The sequence below is a fragment of the Drosophila willistoni genome (genome assembly GCF_018902025.1).
Source record: "Drosophila willistoni isolate 14030-0811.24 chromosome XR unlocalized genomic scaffold, UCI_dwil_1.1 Seg143, whole genome shotgun sequence".
Classification (NCBI taxonomy): domain Eukaryota; kingdom Metazoa; phylum Arthropoda; class Insecta; order Diptera; family Drosophilidae; genus Drosophila; species Drosophila willistoni.
Genome location: NW_025814056.1, coordinates 1,295,823 through 1,311,072, shown reverse-complemented (window position 1 = coordinate 1,311,072; position 15,250 = coordinate 1,295,823). Strand labels below are relative to the sequence as shown.

Here is a 15,250-nt window from a genome sequence, read left to right as displayed (position 1 = left end):
ACAAAAATTCTTGTTTGGCGCCAAGATATTGACAGCTGCTTCACAAGTGTGTGTGAGCGGTGTGAGTGTGTGTTTGTGTGTGTGTGTGTGTGTGTGTGTGTGTGTGTGTGTGTTGGACAGGTGAATGCTATTTAGTTAGAATGCCGATGCCACATAGCTTGGCCTTTTTTGTAGGTTTCTAATTGAATTTTCTGGGCACGACAACAGCAACAGCAACGACGGCGACGGTGATGACGACGACATCGTCTCCCCATCTCTCCATCACCGTCACCATCGACCGTTTCTCGATCCGTCGACGATCCATTGTCTCTTGCATAAAAGTTGAATCGAATAATGGAGCACAGAAGGTGAAAGGAGCACCTAAATAGCCATTGAAAAGCATTTAAAATTGGTTCATGACAGGCCCAAGCGAGAGCGAGAGCTGGCTTAACTTAATGTTTCTTCCTTCGGTTTCTTAGGTACTTTGTGTTTTTTTGGTTTTTGTGGGTTATGTTGATGGATAGGTGTTGCCTTTGTGGTTGACTTTGATGGGAGATCTGGCCAGGTTGAGGTGAAAGATAAATGGAAATGCATATGGTGGTGGTGATAGGAATCATATTTAACGACGAGTCAAAAGGAATTGAAATGGAAATGGCTAAAGTAAATTAGTTTTTATTAGAGGGTTTTTTCAAAGAAGTGTATTTTCTTCTTCTTTTTTTGTGGTCTTGATTTGCCAATTAGCTGCTTGGATCCTTGAGAAAGATCTTTAGCCCACTTAGTAGGCACTTGGTCAGCTGCCCACACAGAACACACATTAAATGTTGTATATAAGCCAAGTTAGACCAGGTTTTTCTTCATTTTTTTATTTTTATTAATGGTAAAATGAAAGAAATCTTTCGCCCACAGTCTCTAACAGAGAGAGAGAGAGAGATAGTGAGAGAGGGGGGAAAGAAGGAAGAGTTGGGAAAGGGGTGAGTTGAGAGACAATGCCTATGCATAAATTTAGATGAAGGCCCATTTTCAGTGGAAAAACTCATTAGGCGCATCGCCTACGAAACAACAAACCAAAAAAAAAAAAACACATAACTGCAATAATATTGTACAAAATTACGAGGCTAATAACATAAATTCATATGAGAGAGCGGGATCCTAACCTATCTTACCTACCTACCTACCTACCTAACTCTATCCCTCCCTTCTCTTACTCTTACTATATCTCTGAGGCTGGCATGCAGTTTTTGTATCTATGAGATACGCATTGCGTAAAAGTTCATTATAATAAAGAACGCCAAGGCAATAGGCGGAGGAGAGCAAGCAAGCTGGCAACCAACCAACCAACCAACCAACCAACCCATTTCAGCCGGGCTTATCATAAAATATGGCTCAGAAATATGCGTAGAGCATTGCCATAAACATAAACTAGGCGAATTAATTGAGAGAGAGAGAGAAAGAGAAGGCCTTAGTGGGTAGAAAAGAGGGGATAGCTACACAATGCCGGCTCATAAAGCCAACAAATTATGCGTTTTTAAGTCATGACCCAATAGACTGGATAGCCAGAAGAGGAAGAAGGAATATATATATTTTTGTTTTTGGGTTGCACCTGCATTAGAAATGCCTCACCGACTAACTGACTCACTGACTGACTGACTACTACTACTACCATCTATGTATGTATGTATGTATACCTGACCAAGTTGTTGTCCAGGTTTCAACCTAATTGAGTTTTGAGAGTCGTTACACTTCATCGCAATGGGAGTAAATTAAACTGTCATTAGTTTACCCTTTGGCACATCTCAGAGACGATGACGACGACGACGACGAAACATGTGAAGTGGCGCGTTTGCTTGCTGTTTTTGTTTTTTTTTTCTTTTTGCCACTTTGTTGTCTGTGTTTCGACTGTTCGACTACTCAGTTTTTGGCCCGTAATAATTTTGTAGGTTTTACGAGTGCGATGCCGCCAAGACAATTAGGCATTTGTTGTGTATAGATGTCTGTATGTCTATGCATGTGGGTGTGTGTGTGTGTGTTGCCAAGTGTGGGCATTTTGTTTAGCGGCTTTTCAGGCTTTGATGTAAGCAAATGAAGGGGAAAAAAACACAACAACAAGAAGAGGAACGACGAACGCGCGCGCGCCCGCATCGAATCTAACGCCTTTTCAAACATGGCTTTTAACTTTTCTCCGTGTGTTTTTTTCTTCTTGTGTACTATACATATATTGAAGATTTATATTTCCCTTATAGTATGCCGACGAAGCATTATTGTGGGTGTCGTCAAGCCATTGGGGCATGACGAGCACAAAAAAACAGAAAAAAAATCTAACCAAAAGAGTTGTATATTTTGACGTTTATGCTTTTTCGTTTTTTAAAAATTTTTAAACCAAAAGCAAAAACCACAAAATCGAAATCCAATGCTATTACATATGTGACCAAAGAATATTTTATCTAAGCTAGAAATATAATTCTTGTAGTCAATTTCAATGAGTTATGATAGTTATCTTCATCTCTGGGGTTTATTTTAATAGCGCTCCTCAAGGTATGCTTTAAATGGTGAATTATTCTAGATAGAGTTCTATGGCAGCTATGTATATTGGAAATAGTCAATAAAGTCGGCTTTTTGATAGAAAAAGAAAACAACAAATTAAGCAACATAAAAAATATTAGACATAAAGCATAAAACCGTAGAGAAACTATCCCTAATCCATAGGCTCATATGTATGTCATTCAGTTTTCATTGATTAATTCATTTTTTCCTTTGACTCTTGCGCCGTTACTACGTTTTGGTTAATGTAGAAAAATGTTAGACGAAAAGAAATAGAAAAAACAAAAAACCAACAACAAAATTTGCATTTTTATAGCCCCGTTTTATGGGCCGTTTTTAAACGCTTCAATCGAAATTTTCGGTTTCATTGGTCTCGGCTGTTTGTTAATGCATAAAAATGAGTTACTAACTGAAAAGCTCCAGCTTGCTAACAAAATGCCTCTATCTCTTTGGCATATAACCAATCCGCATCAGTTTATTACAGGTAAAAACCATAAAATATACACGAAAAAGGTGAGCAAACAAAGTCGCATTCATTTGCGCCTTACTTTTGTTTCTCATGTATACCCCAAAAAAAAAAAAACAGGAAACAACTGAAGAAATTGAAAATAAAAAGAAAAAAATGGTTGTTAATTAAAAATGCAACAACAAAATTAAAAGGGGCCACGTGTCAGAAAATTGAAATGTAACCCAAATCAAATTTGCCCCCTACATAATATTTCTTACTTCAATGGACTGAATATTTAGACTCAAGAAAAACGATATTCAAATAGACAAGACAAGGACAAAACAAAAAAAATCGTTGATCTAATAGACAATCTTAATATAATTATCAATCAATACTTGTTTTTGTAAGCCGATAGGCGATTTGAATAACTGAATAAGTTTTCTACATTGTATCAAAATCAAACAGATTGAACTATTACTTGCTATTATGACTAGCACATTAATTAATCAGTTTTTAGTGCCAACCTGTGTTTTAGCGTTTTGTGGAATAATAAATTAGAAAAAAAAGCATTTAACATTATCAATTTATATCCCTGAATTATATTTCTACTTCAAACAGTTTCTACAACAAATTAGTTATTCAAATATAGGTACATATACATAGAGCTACAAATAATTGTTATTTATTTTATATTACTTTTAATTGTTTGTCCACATGTTGTTAGCCAAGTCTATTTAGTCGCTGGGTCCAATTTTTGTGATATCAAAAACCCAGACATTAATTTATTCTGAAAAATAAAAACAAACTAAATAATAATTTATTGATAAAACATTTTCCAACAATTTTCATTAATCATTTCAAAATTATCGCAACAAATATATTGATTAAAGCATTTAACCAGAGGCAAATTGCAATTAGAGAAACAAATTTTTGTTAAAAACAAAATTTAAAAAAAAAATTGGCTATTAAAATTTTCATTAAAAAAAAAACAAAGGAAAAAAAGGGGAAATTAAAAAAAGAATATGTTGATCATCATTTCAGTTCAGTTTCTGATTTCTATATAGTTGGTAAGCTGCTTCGGTGTGTGTGTTTGGTTTTACTTTTTTTGATATGTTTGCTTTTGTTGCTAATGATTCACTTGCCGCATTGTTGTTGTTGTTGTTGCTGCTGCTGCTGCCTCAGTTAATGACTTGACAGTAAAGTAGCCTACACAATTTATGGCAAACTTGTCCGCCTACAATTTTCAGTTTCCTTTCAGTTTCAACGTTATTTCATTTTGTTGAATTTTTTATTCGTGCTGCTTCGTCTACTTTGGTTTTTTAATTGAAACATTTTTGACCATATTTTCTTAATGATCTGACATGACATGGCGTCTGTTTTTTTTTTGTGCTTTTCTGTGTCGTTTCGGTGTGGTTTTTTTCTTTTTTTCTTCTCTGTGTGGAAGGCATTATAAATTCAACGTAATTTTCGACTAATTTAAAACAGCAAACTAACTTTTGGGACATTTTCGGTTGCTATTGAGTTGAGTGGGTGGGTGGGGGGTATGGAAGGTGCTTTGGAGTGAAGTGTGAGGGATATTGTATGGATATCTGGCCCAAAAAAAAAACAAAAAAAAAAAAAACGATCTTTGACATATAAAGTGAAACTTCTCACATGCACATATCATTATTATAATTTGTTCATTGTGTCTCATCTGTCTTATTATTCTCTATCTCTTTCTCTTTTTCGCTTCACCTCTCTCTCTCTCTCTCTCTCTTGCTCTGGATGTGGCTGTAGATGTCTCTTTCTTGGGTTTATTGCTGCAGTCGTGGCCATAGCAAAACGCCAACGCCTTTGGGCCATAAGCTGCAAAAAGCTGGGTAAGTTTTCATTGTTGTTGCCTTTAAATTGTTGTTGTTGTTGTTGTTGCTGCTGCTGATGTTGCACAGGCACTTTATAGTCACTTGTCGTTAAGAAATGTGTTGAAAATGTTTTTTTATGATACAAAATGAGCTGGTGCCATAAAAATTGAGCTGCTCACAGCGAATAACATACATAGGGTGAGCAATATAATGATCACTGTTTGCCTGTGTGTGTGAGTGTGTATATACATATATGGGCTCCTTGTGCCAATGCCCGACTATGCATACCCTCTACTATATTACAAAGTAGCTCGAAGTGGCCGCCAGTCTTGGGCTAAGACCATTGCATTTAGCTTTTGTGAGCTACTTTTTCAAGTCTTATCCAATTTATCCAATTTGTGTGGATTAATTTTTTTTTGTCATCCTTTCATTGAGAAAAAAATGTTTCTTTTTCTCTCTCTCCCTATCTATCTATTTATCTTTCTGTCTGTCTCTTGCTAGACCGAACCTGAAATCGAAATCGAAATCAGATTTAAAATCTGAATGTGAATCTGAACCTGTATTGTATAATGCCAACTAATTGATTTGATTTATGCATGTGGCGAATTTAAATGAAATATATACACGAGTATATACCATACAATATATAGATACATAGGTATATACGGTTTTTTATTCTTCTTTCTTTTTCATTGCCTGCGATTTGATTTATTTAGCTTTTCATAATTTCGCGCATTCTTTTGCGCGCGCTATCAACCAATTTCAATTTATAAAAAGAAGGAGAAGGAAAGACAAAGAGCGAGAGAGAGATACAGGTATAGGTATAGTTATATATTGTATTTCTTGTCACTAATTTTGCCCGTTGTCTGTTTTGCGTCCACACTTGCTATTATTTATTTATGTATTTATGCAGAGGGAGAGAGAGAGAGAGAGAAAGAGAGACCCCAAAGAGTAAAGGGTAGATGAGATGGGGGGAGTAGGAGGAGTGGTGGGAGTAGAGGCGGCAGATTGCGCACCATGATTTATGCCTGGCACATTTTATGGCCATTTTGTTGGTAATTTATTAACAAGCTTGTTAACAACAGTCGGCCAATATGCAGATAGCCATAGAGTGTAGATGGGCCAACAGTGGAAGCCTGCGCTTGCCTAGCCATGCCACACCACACACACACACACACATACACATCAGTCCCAGACTCAGTTAGCCACAATCCCAGTCACAGTTTCTCTCCCTCTCTCTCTCTCTGTCAGAGAGAGAAAAAAAAGGTTAAAGGCCAAAACGGCAGCCCCACCACAGACAGCAGGTGGCTTTAACGACCATAATGATAATGATGACCATGCTGGAACAGCCCATACTCATGTCTCATAGTCAAAGCCATATTTATAGAAAGTTTTTTCTGCGTGTTGTTTTTTTTTTTGTTTTTTTTTGTATAACCAAGAGGCGTGCATTATGCACACACAGAGGCAAACAAAAAAGTCCGCTTAAATATTTAAACATAAATGAATGGTGGTGGGGCGGGGGGAGGTGCTGAGACACACACAGAGGGAGAGGGAGAGGGAGAGGAGAAAAACCAACGTCGACGAAAAGTTTGACATGACATGCAGTTGGCTCGGCTTGGCTCCTCCGCCTGATTTGTTTGGCCAAGCGCGTGCAGTAGCCAAGTGGCCGTTAGCTGTTAGCTGTTGCTCAAATATTCTAAATATTTGCTAAATAATAGACAAGACACAAACTCATGCCATGGCAGGGCAACGAAGGGCAGGGCAGGGCAGGGCAGAGGTTTGGTTAGGTTTGGTTTGGTTTTTGTGTAGGCAGCCAAGCATAGACAAACATTGGCAGTCAACTTAAAAAACTCGTAACTTCCCCACCCCCCCCAGTTCTACTCCCCTACCTAGATCGCAGCTCCCAGCTACAAGCTACAAGCCCCCCATGTCAATGCCTAATGGTAATATGGCTTTTGGCGTTTTTGTATATAGCCAACAGAGCTCCAGTATTTGCGCAGTAAAGTGTACCCAATAGACTGACCAAATGACGGACTGATGTCTGTCAAATATGTAGACACACACACACACACACACACACACACACATACAATCCTGGAGTAGCAGCACTTGAAGCGCTGGTAACGACATTCAATAAAGCCAAGTTGAACATCATTATTATCATCATCATCATCATCATCATCATCATGATTATCATCGTTGCCTTTCATTTTGTTTGCTTTATGGGCAGTGGTTCGATGATACTACTATTGAACATATGCCAACTCCATACTAATGTCAATGAGCCATACAATTTACATTTTGAACGCACAAAACTTAACACAAAACTTTTGCCCCTTTCCCATGCAATGCATTCAAGTTAAAATCAATCAATCAATTTTACTAATAGAAGGGGTTCCCCTAAAAACAATTATTACTTAGTAGGTACTAACCAATTGTGTGTGAAACTGAAAAGAAACAAAAACATTTAATTAAACTAAATACTATAATTTAATTTCAATTAAGATTTAGCAGATATATGTAGCTCATAGGACATACATTCGTTTGTTAAAATCGAATCAGAATTTGCAATTACTTTGATTGAAAGCAAAGAAATAAAAACAATTTGTTACCAATAGCAATTCAGTTTACTATCAGATCTATTTACATATACATATACTCTTTGATGCCAGCATATAGTTCATTCTAATGTTTTTTCAGATCTGTAGTACACATTATGTAATTTATAATTCGCAATTGGTTTAAGCATTGACATCAAAATTGGAAAATCAAAGTTTACTGACGAATGAACTTGGCAATTATCGAAGTTGCTGAGTATTTTTAATCTCCAAGCCTGTTTTGAAACGAAAAAAGTTTGATAAATTCCTCTGTTAAGTAAGTACCAATCATCTCTTGACATCATCTTAACGATATGTTGGATAAAATAGAAATTACATTTTTGATTAGTTTAGAATTTTTTAATTAAAGCTGTAAAATGACAGGCAAGTTTTAAGTAGTTGCTAATAAGCAATAAGAATTTGTTTATAATAAAATAGTTGTATGTTATTTTACTTTTTGCATTAGGCTGAGATCAAGATATTGCCTAGACATCTATGTATGTATGTATAAAGTTGAAAAAATTTCTTGAAAGTTGGTTATAAAATTGACCTCGTTTTTTTTTGTTTGTTGTTTTTTTTTCGGCTAAAGTCAAGACCGAAAGATCGAGTTCAATTTGTGCTCTGCATATGTATGCAGATTATGCATTATCAAATAAAAATTAAATTTATGATGACTTGTAGTTGTTGTGCTATGGTGGACCTTATTTAGATAAAGTGGTTGAGGGGATGGTGGGGTAGGAGTTAGCTTTTCGTATGCTAATAGTTGGTTAGAGCTGACTTTGTCTGCCATAACACTTGGAGAACTAACTGATTTATCTGTGCAACAATCTAATTTCAATTGTGCGCCTAGTTAGGCATTCTCGCGAATGCAAAAGCAAACTCCGCCAAGAGTTGTTTAAAGCTGTGGGGCCCCCAGACTAAGGAGTAAGTGGACTCAAGTGCTCTGTGTATGTATGTGTGTGTATCTATGACTGTGTCAGCGGCAGCGCCAAGTTGTCAACTTAATTTACAGCTAACATGTGAGCTACAAGTTCGCGGCGATTGAGCAAGCGATAAAAAGTATTAATTTCATAGACCCATGCAATTAACATAAAGTGGACAAACGTACAGACAACATATAGATGGACAGACGTGTCGGACGGACCAACTGACTGACATATAGTGGGCACAAAAAAAAGAGTGGAAAAAAATGCTTATAAATATGCAAATGCCTTTGACTCTAAATAGTTTTAGATTACAAAAAGGCTTTGCCAATAATATGAGCACTTTGCTTAGTTATGGTCATCGATTTAAGAGTGATAGCCAATAATTTTGGCACGGGGCATTATTAATATGTTTATGTGTATTTGTGTTGTGTGTCTGTGTCGGTGTGAAAATGTTCATCATCGGCTAATGGCTAATGGCATTTACACTAACATTCACTTGTATTCCTTCTCCTTCTCTCGTCGTCTGATTAGCATAATTGCCAATAATTCTGCAAAATGCCATCCAAGTCATAAAAACTCAAAAAGTTGCGAATGATATTCACTATATTAACAGAAGCAATTCAGTATTAAGAAACATAGAGAAAGACTTGGATATTAAATGAAAAAAAGAAATGACAAACAAGTTTCCTATGCCAAAAACAAAAATTCTCCGCGCCACAAAGTGTCATACATACTATGAAAAATAACAAAAGAAAACAATAAAAATAAATTTAAAAAAAAAACCCAGTATTTTGATTACCCTTTCTACATAGAAGCTACTTAAATTTCATAGATGCTTCATTTCATTTGTTTCACTTTTTTTCGCTTTCCTATTTCAAAAGTTCTCGATGTTTGCAAATAGTCTCTAATTAAGAAATCAAAGAAGAGTATCCCATTAAAAGTTAGCTTATACAAATCTGAAATGAAATCCAAAATTGGTTAACATAGACCCTGAGAAGACATAGAAAATACTGCCCGGATAGTTTCGATCAGAAAATTAAGATTTTAGGAAATTCAGTTATTTTCGGTTTGAGAATTTATAAAAATTGCTCGACCACTTTTTAAGGTTTACTATTTTTGGCGTAAAGACAAGTAAAAAATTATTAGAAATATCTACCCAGAGTCCCCTTTTGGATCTGGAAATATTTAGTCCTTGAAGTAAAATAGAAATTTATAAAACTTTTTATCTTTCTTTGGAAAATATGATTAGTAAAATATTTGATAAAAAGTTTGAAATATCAAATATAAATAAATATATATTATATATATATAAATATGTCAAATTCAGTATATGTAGTAACTATAATTATATTAAGTTTTCTAGGCGTTCTTGCCACAAATGGAGTTCATATTGAATTCTTCTCAACACATATATGTAGCTCTTTGGCGTAAAGTTGAGTATCTCTCTCACACTCATAGTGCTTATGGTACTCCTTTATTATGCTTTGAAATAAGCTTTTTTTATATTTTCTATATTTTTGAATCTTTTGATTCGCATAATTCAAAAACAAAGCTTTGTTAAATATGCTTAAAAAGTGAGAAATTAAAAAGCAGATAGTCCACCCTTTTGCTAGTGTATAAAAATCAAATAAATAACTTATAACTCACACTTTTGCTGGACAAAGGCAGAGACAGTGACAAGGAGTGAGAGAGAGAGAGAGAGGGAGGATGAGACAAAGGCAAAGCAGCTCGATAAAACAATTTCAATAAATCGTGCTAGTTCAATAAAAGTAAATTAAACGTTTTGGCTGCTGCCTGCTGCTACTTCTGCTTTAAGTTGTGTCTCAATTTTTGCCGGTTCCTTCCAAATATACATATATACAAATATTTATACATATATATGTACATATATGTATCTTTATATACATATATTTTGCTATCGGTGGTTCCGCCGGTTCTCATGATGTGTTGAGGTGCCGCAATATGCGTGAGTTAAGTGCGCAGACGTGGCCCGAGGTGGGCATTAAAGAAACAAAAAAAGAGGCAACACCTTTTCAGTTTTTGGCCCAACCTGTTTGCCATTTGCTGCTGCTGCTGCTGCTACTTCTTATCAACAGAAATCTATTGAGCACACACAAGGAACAAGAAATTTCGGTTGTTTGGCTGCTGCAGGCGGCGACTTTCTTAAACCAAAAAGTCCTTTGTATCCTAACTATTAAGCCATAAAACGCATGCAAATGAAGGCGTTGAAATGCTTATAAAACACCAACCAGCCAATATTGCTGGACTTTTGACTTTGTGTGTGTGTGTGTGCCTGTGTGTGTAGATAGGAAGGCAGTTAAGTTAAAAGTTAAGGCGTTTAAGGTCTGCTTAAAGGGCGCAAAAACTAACGCGTTTCAGGATGACTAAGTGAGTCAGGGAATGAGTGAGTGAGTGAGACAGAGGAATCAGGGGCAGCTGTTGTACTTTTTCATTTGTAGGTTGTTGTTGTTGCTTTTGTTGGGGTAACACTAAAACGAGGCCTGGCCTCATCAAGCTAACGGCTGACTGACTGCCAATTAATTATGCTCATAGCTTCTTTGGATTCAGGCATATGTTTATTTACTTAATTTACTTAATGACACACATATAGAAGAGGCACACACAACGCAGCAAAGACGAGGGCACGAGTCAGTCGTTCTGAATTTTTTGGGTGAGGTCATCATGGGAACGTTGGCTACGACACTACTTCACTCGGTCTCTCCCTTTCTCTCTCTCTCTCTCTCTCCCGCTCTATCTCTATCTATCTGCTGTGTCTGTGTGTTTGTCTAATAAATAACATTATTAATTACCATTGCAATTAACTATAAGTACGAGCCAAGGCACCCATAAGGCATTCTCTCATACATATATGATCTTTTCTCACTCTTCCCTCTCCCCCCCACACACACCACACACACACACACACACACACACACACACACACACACACACACACACACACACAGTTATTATGCACTGCACTTGTGACCTAAATTTGAATTTCATTTTCCATAAGCTCCCTATCTCTTTTTCTCTCTCTCCCTCTCTCTCTCTATATATATACGTATATATCGTCTCTGCCCCGTTCCCCTTCTCATATTCTGTTTTGTTCATTTTCCAAGTATTTCATATATATGTAGATATATACATATATATTTTTTTTAATGGTTCATTTTGTCTTACATTGAGTGATATATGAATGCATTAATCTTAGTTTATGTTTATGGTTTCTATATCGAATTTTATGCAAAATGTGCAATATGATATAGCCTCTCTCTACCCCTACCCCCCCATTCTCATTCTCATTCCCATTACCAATTCTCATTCCTAATTCTTTAAACGAATATGGGATGGGCCAGCAGCATTAAGCAGCATTTTGGTCTAAGCAGATGCATATTAAAGATCAGAGATCTTTTTTTTTAATTTATGTCCAGCCATTGCCGATTTTATGATGATCGAATTAAGAAGGAGTGGATATATACACATTTGCATAGATATTTAGATTTAATGTTTAAAGAAATTTCTTTAGAAGACGGCACTCCCATTTTATTTAGCTTGGTGTGGAGGAAAGATGTCTCTCCGACTCTTTGGTTGTGATCATTAATCTTAACACTTGTTAGAAAATGGAAAATATTGAAACTGTCAACTGCATAATCATTTCACTTAAACACAACTCCAGACGGAACCAAAATTACAGGGCAACAGCAGAGGCATTAGAAATTGAGCTCGGGTCGTGTGGGGGGCGGGGGTAAAACTACCCGAAATCAAGGGAAAACTTGGCTCCCCATAGTGGATGATGTTGTTGTTGCTGTGTCACAACGTTTAATCTTTATTAATTACAGTGAAATAATACAAAGTCAGTGCAGGCTCTCTCTATGTCGCTCCTCCACGACCCTACTAAATAGTTTTGGCTGCGTTGCCCATGCACACGAGAAGCTGATTAATGCCGCAGTCAAAAGAGCCAACACGAGGCAACGACCAAACATGCCACAACAACAACAGCAAGAGCAACAGCAACAGCAACAAATGCCAAACTTTTAGTCTGGTTAGGAATTTGGCTTGGGAATACAGCAGCAGCGGCAGCAGCAAGTGCGTTCACTGTGTGGCATAGAGCATTCATCAACGTTGGCGTCAACCAAGTGCCTCCTCCTCCTTCTTCTCTCTCTCTCTCAAAGGATAGAATATACAGAAACTCCACATAGCTTTTGGACGTTCGCACAGCAGGCAGTCAGTCAAAGAGACAGAAAGGAACATGGCTAGCGATTAAAAATGGGAAAATTAGATAGTAGAGAACGCGAACGCGAGCAAAACCTATTTGATCCTTTTAATCGAGCATCGGCATAACCTTTTTGAACCTTTTTGGCCGTTGCTCGCCTAATTACGCGTCTATTTTTGGGTTAATCAGCATTTGTGTGACCCCGGACAAAGGTCAGCTGGCTGGCTGGCTGGCTGGCTTGCTTGCTGGTGAAAACAAGAAATTCTTTATGTAAATGAAGTTGTCATAGAGGGGTAACAGCAGCAGCTGGATGAACTCTGTTCCTCGAGAGAAAGAGAGAGAGAGAGAAACAAACTATCCCAAAAAAAAAGGAATAGAAAACTGTAAAGCTGGGCAAATATTTGTAGAAATTCTGCGGCCGCTATTCACTATTTGCACTTCAACTTAACAAAATCAATTGAGATAGAGAATTATTGAGAGAGAGTAAGAGGTAGAGAGGAATTTAGTTTGAAGAGGAATGAGCCATTAGGAGACAATTAAATATGCGCATAACTGTTGATAATCATCGAATCAATATGCTGACAATTTTCTCACGCATCCCGTGAGGACAGAAGGCAGAGGACAGAGATACAACGCAGATATTCAAATTAGATGACGAATGCATCCCAGAACACACAAAGAACACAGATATATATATATATATATAGAGAGAGAGAAGGAGATAGAGTGAGAGCAAGGACAATGCGAAGAAGGGTTCAACTTTTAGTCCTCAGTTCAGCTCAAGCGGCTGAAGTCAATGAGGAGGGTCGACACGGGGGGAATTTCGTTTTTTTTTTTCGATTTTCCTTCCTTTTGCTTCTTTTCAATGAAGGCAAAACGATTTGTCAGTGCGCAGAATTTTAACTAAGACGATTCGAGAATATTCAGTCAGTCAACCCCTTGACAGATCCAAAAAAAAAAGGAAAAAAAAAGGATTTGTAATTTGAATGTTAAATAGTAGCCGCAGCTTGACTGACTGAATGAAAAGAAGGAACCTGGAACTGAAGCTGCTGTAAATTGTATTTACTGCTGAATTAATTTCTACTTTTCTACCATTCCCTTTGAAGGGATTTCAACTGCCCCTGAGTAATAGTGCCTTCTGTTCTGTTTGCTTAGGTTTTCCGTTTTCTTTTCAATTTAGTTTCGATTTCGTTTCTTCATTTTTCTCAACTCTTTTTTTTTTTGAGTGCAAAAAGCTATTAAAAGAAAACGAAATATAAAATTTCGTTATGTTTTTTTTTTGTTTTGTTCACTGCGTAATGGCAATTGACAGGGCGCAGTCATATGTAAATTTATTTTTGGTTGGTTCATAAGGTAAAACGAATTTTTTTTTTTTTGTTGGGGTGTGGTCCTACTTCTTTGGGAAAGGAAAGAGGCAAGGCCATTGCAGCGGCAGCAGCTGTTCGCTTCAAATTTCAATAAGATTTTCATACTTTTTTTAATCGATAGAGATTTATTCTAAAGAGAAAATGTTAAGAATTGAGTGAAAATATTTATAAAGTGTAAATTGAAATGCCTTTAAAACATTGTCTCACCATTGAATGAATGACATTTATAAGCCATCATTATCATCGTCATCATCATCGTCAACAACAACAACAACATCATCATCGTTGTCGTAATCATTGTCATAATCATCATCAAATAACTGTTGCTGCCCTCATGCTGACAAAAGGGAAAATTGCTGAATTGCAACAATAATATTGCAACTGACACCGATCTATGGCCTACGGGTGTGCCATACATACATGCATATATGTATGTGTGTGTATGTGTGTGTGTGCCATTTGATTTGCATAATTTCGCACACAGTCATTTTGCATTTGGCAAAAATAGAAACACCTAAACCTATGCTTATCAACATCATGGGCTATATAGAAAGTTTCTATATCCTTCACAAAAAATTTGTTTAAGAAAAACTTTTTCAATTAAAAGACAATAATTCAGTATTAATTGAATAATTTGTTAATTGAAATCTAAATAAGCTGATTATGGCAACTTCTTTTGGCAAAATAAATATACCCAAAACATTCTATATGGCATACGGGGTATTTTGTGAAAAAGGACACCAACACGGAAAACTAGCAAATTATTGACTGGTAAAAAGGATCAGCAGCAAAGTGAAAGAGTAAAAGAGACAGACAAAGGGCACAAGCCGCTTAAGCTGCCAACTGCTGGCTCGCCCCTCATTTTGCCTCTTTTGTTGGCCTACTGTGTGTCTGTTTGTATTTTCGCAAATTCATCGATAATTGGCAATTTGAAATGGCAACAACACAACACAACACACACAGACACTGGCAGACAAAGGCGGTGACGTGTGTCTCGGGTTTTCGGGGTTGCTTTGACTTTATTTCATATTGACTTTGGCACATTGAAGAGACTCCCTTTAACGCTACACCTAAAACCCTAACCCTAACCCCAATCACATTGACTTCTTCTTCTCTTGTTTTTTTTTTGCTTTTTTGCTCGTGTCAAGGGCATTTTGCTGCATTTTGGCAAACGGAAAAAAACACACACACAAACACACACACAGAAACACAATTTCACACAATAGATAATGACTTAATGATGTTTTAATTGTAAACAAGTTAATTAATTTCATTGTATTTCTCGATGGTCGCCAGTCAAAACCAATTTCAATAACCGTCCCCAAAAAAAGACTCGCG

At 36.6% G+C, this 15,250-nt stretch overlaps 1 long non-coding RNA gene across 1 annotated transcript in view; it reads left to right on the top strand.

The window, feature by feature from the left end:
• LOC111519104 overlaps positions 1 to 15,250 on the top strand; it is a 47,156-nt gene that overhangs the window by 13,651 nt on the left and 18,255 nt on the right. Inside the window, exon 2 of the long non-coding RNA XR_002724246.2 lies at positions 4,742 to 4,824. This is a non-coding gene — a long non-coding RNA (uncharacterized LOC111519104). The remainder of the gene's footprint in view (positions 1 to 4,741; positions 4,825 to 15,250) is intronic.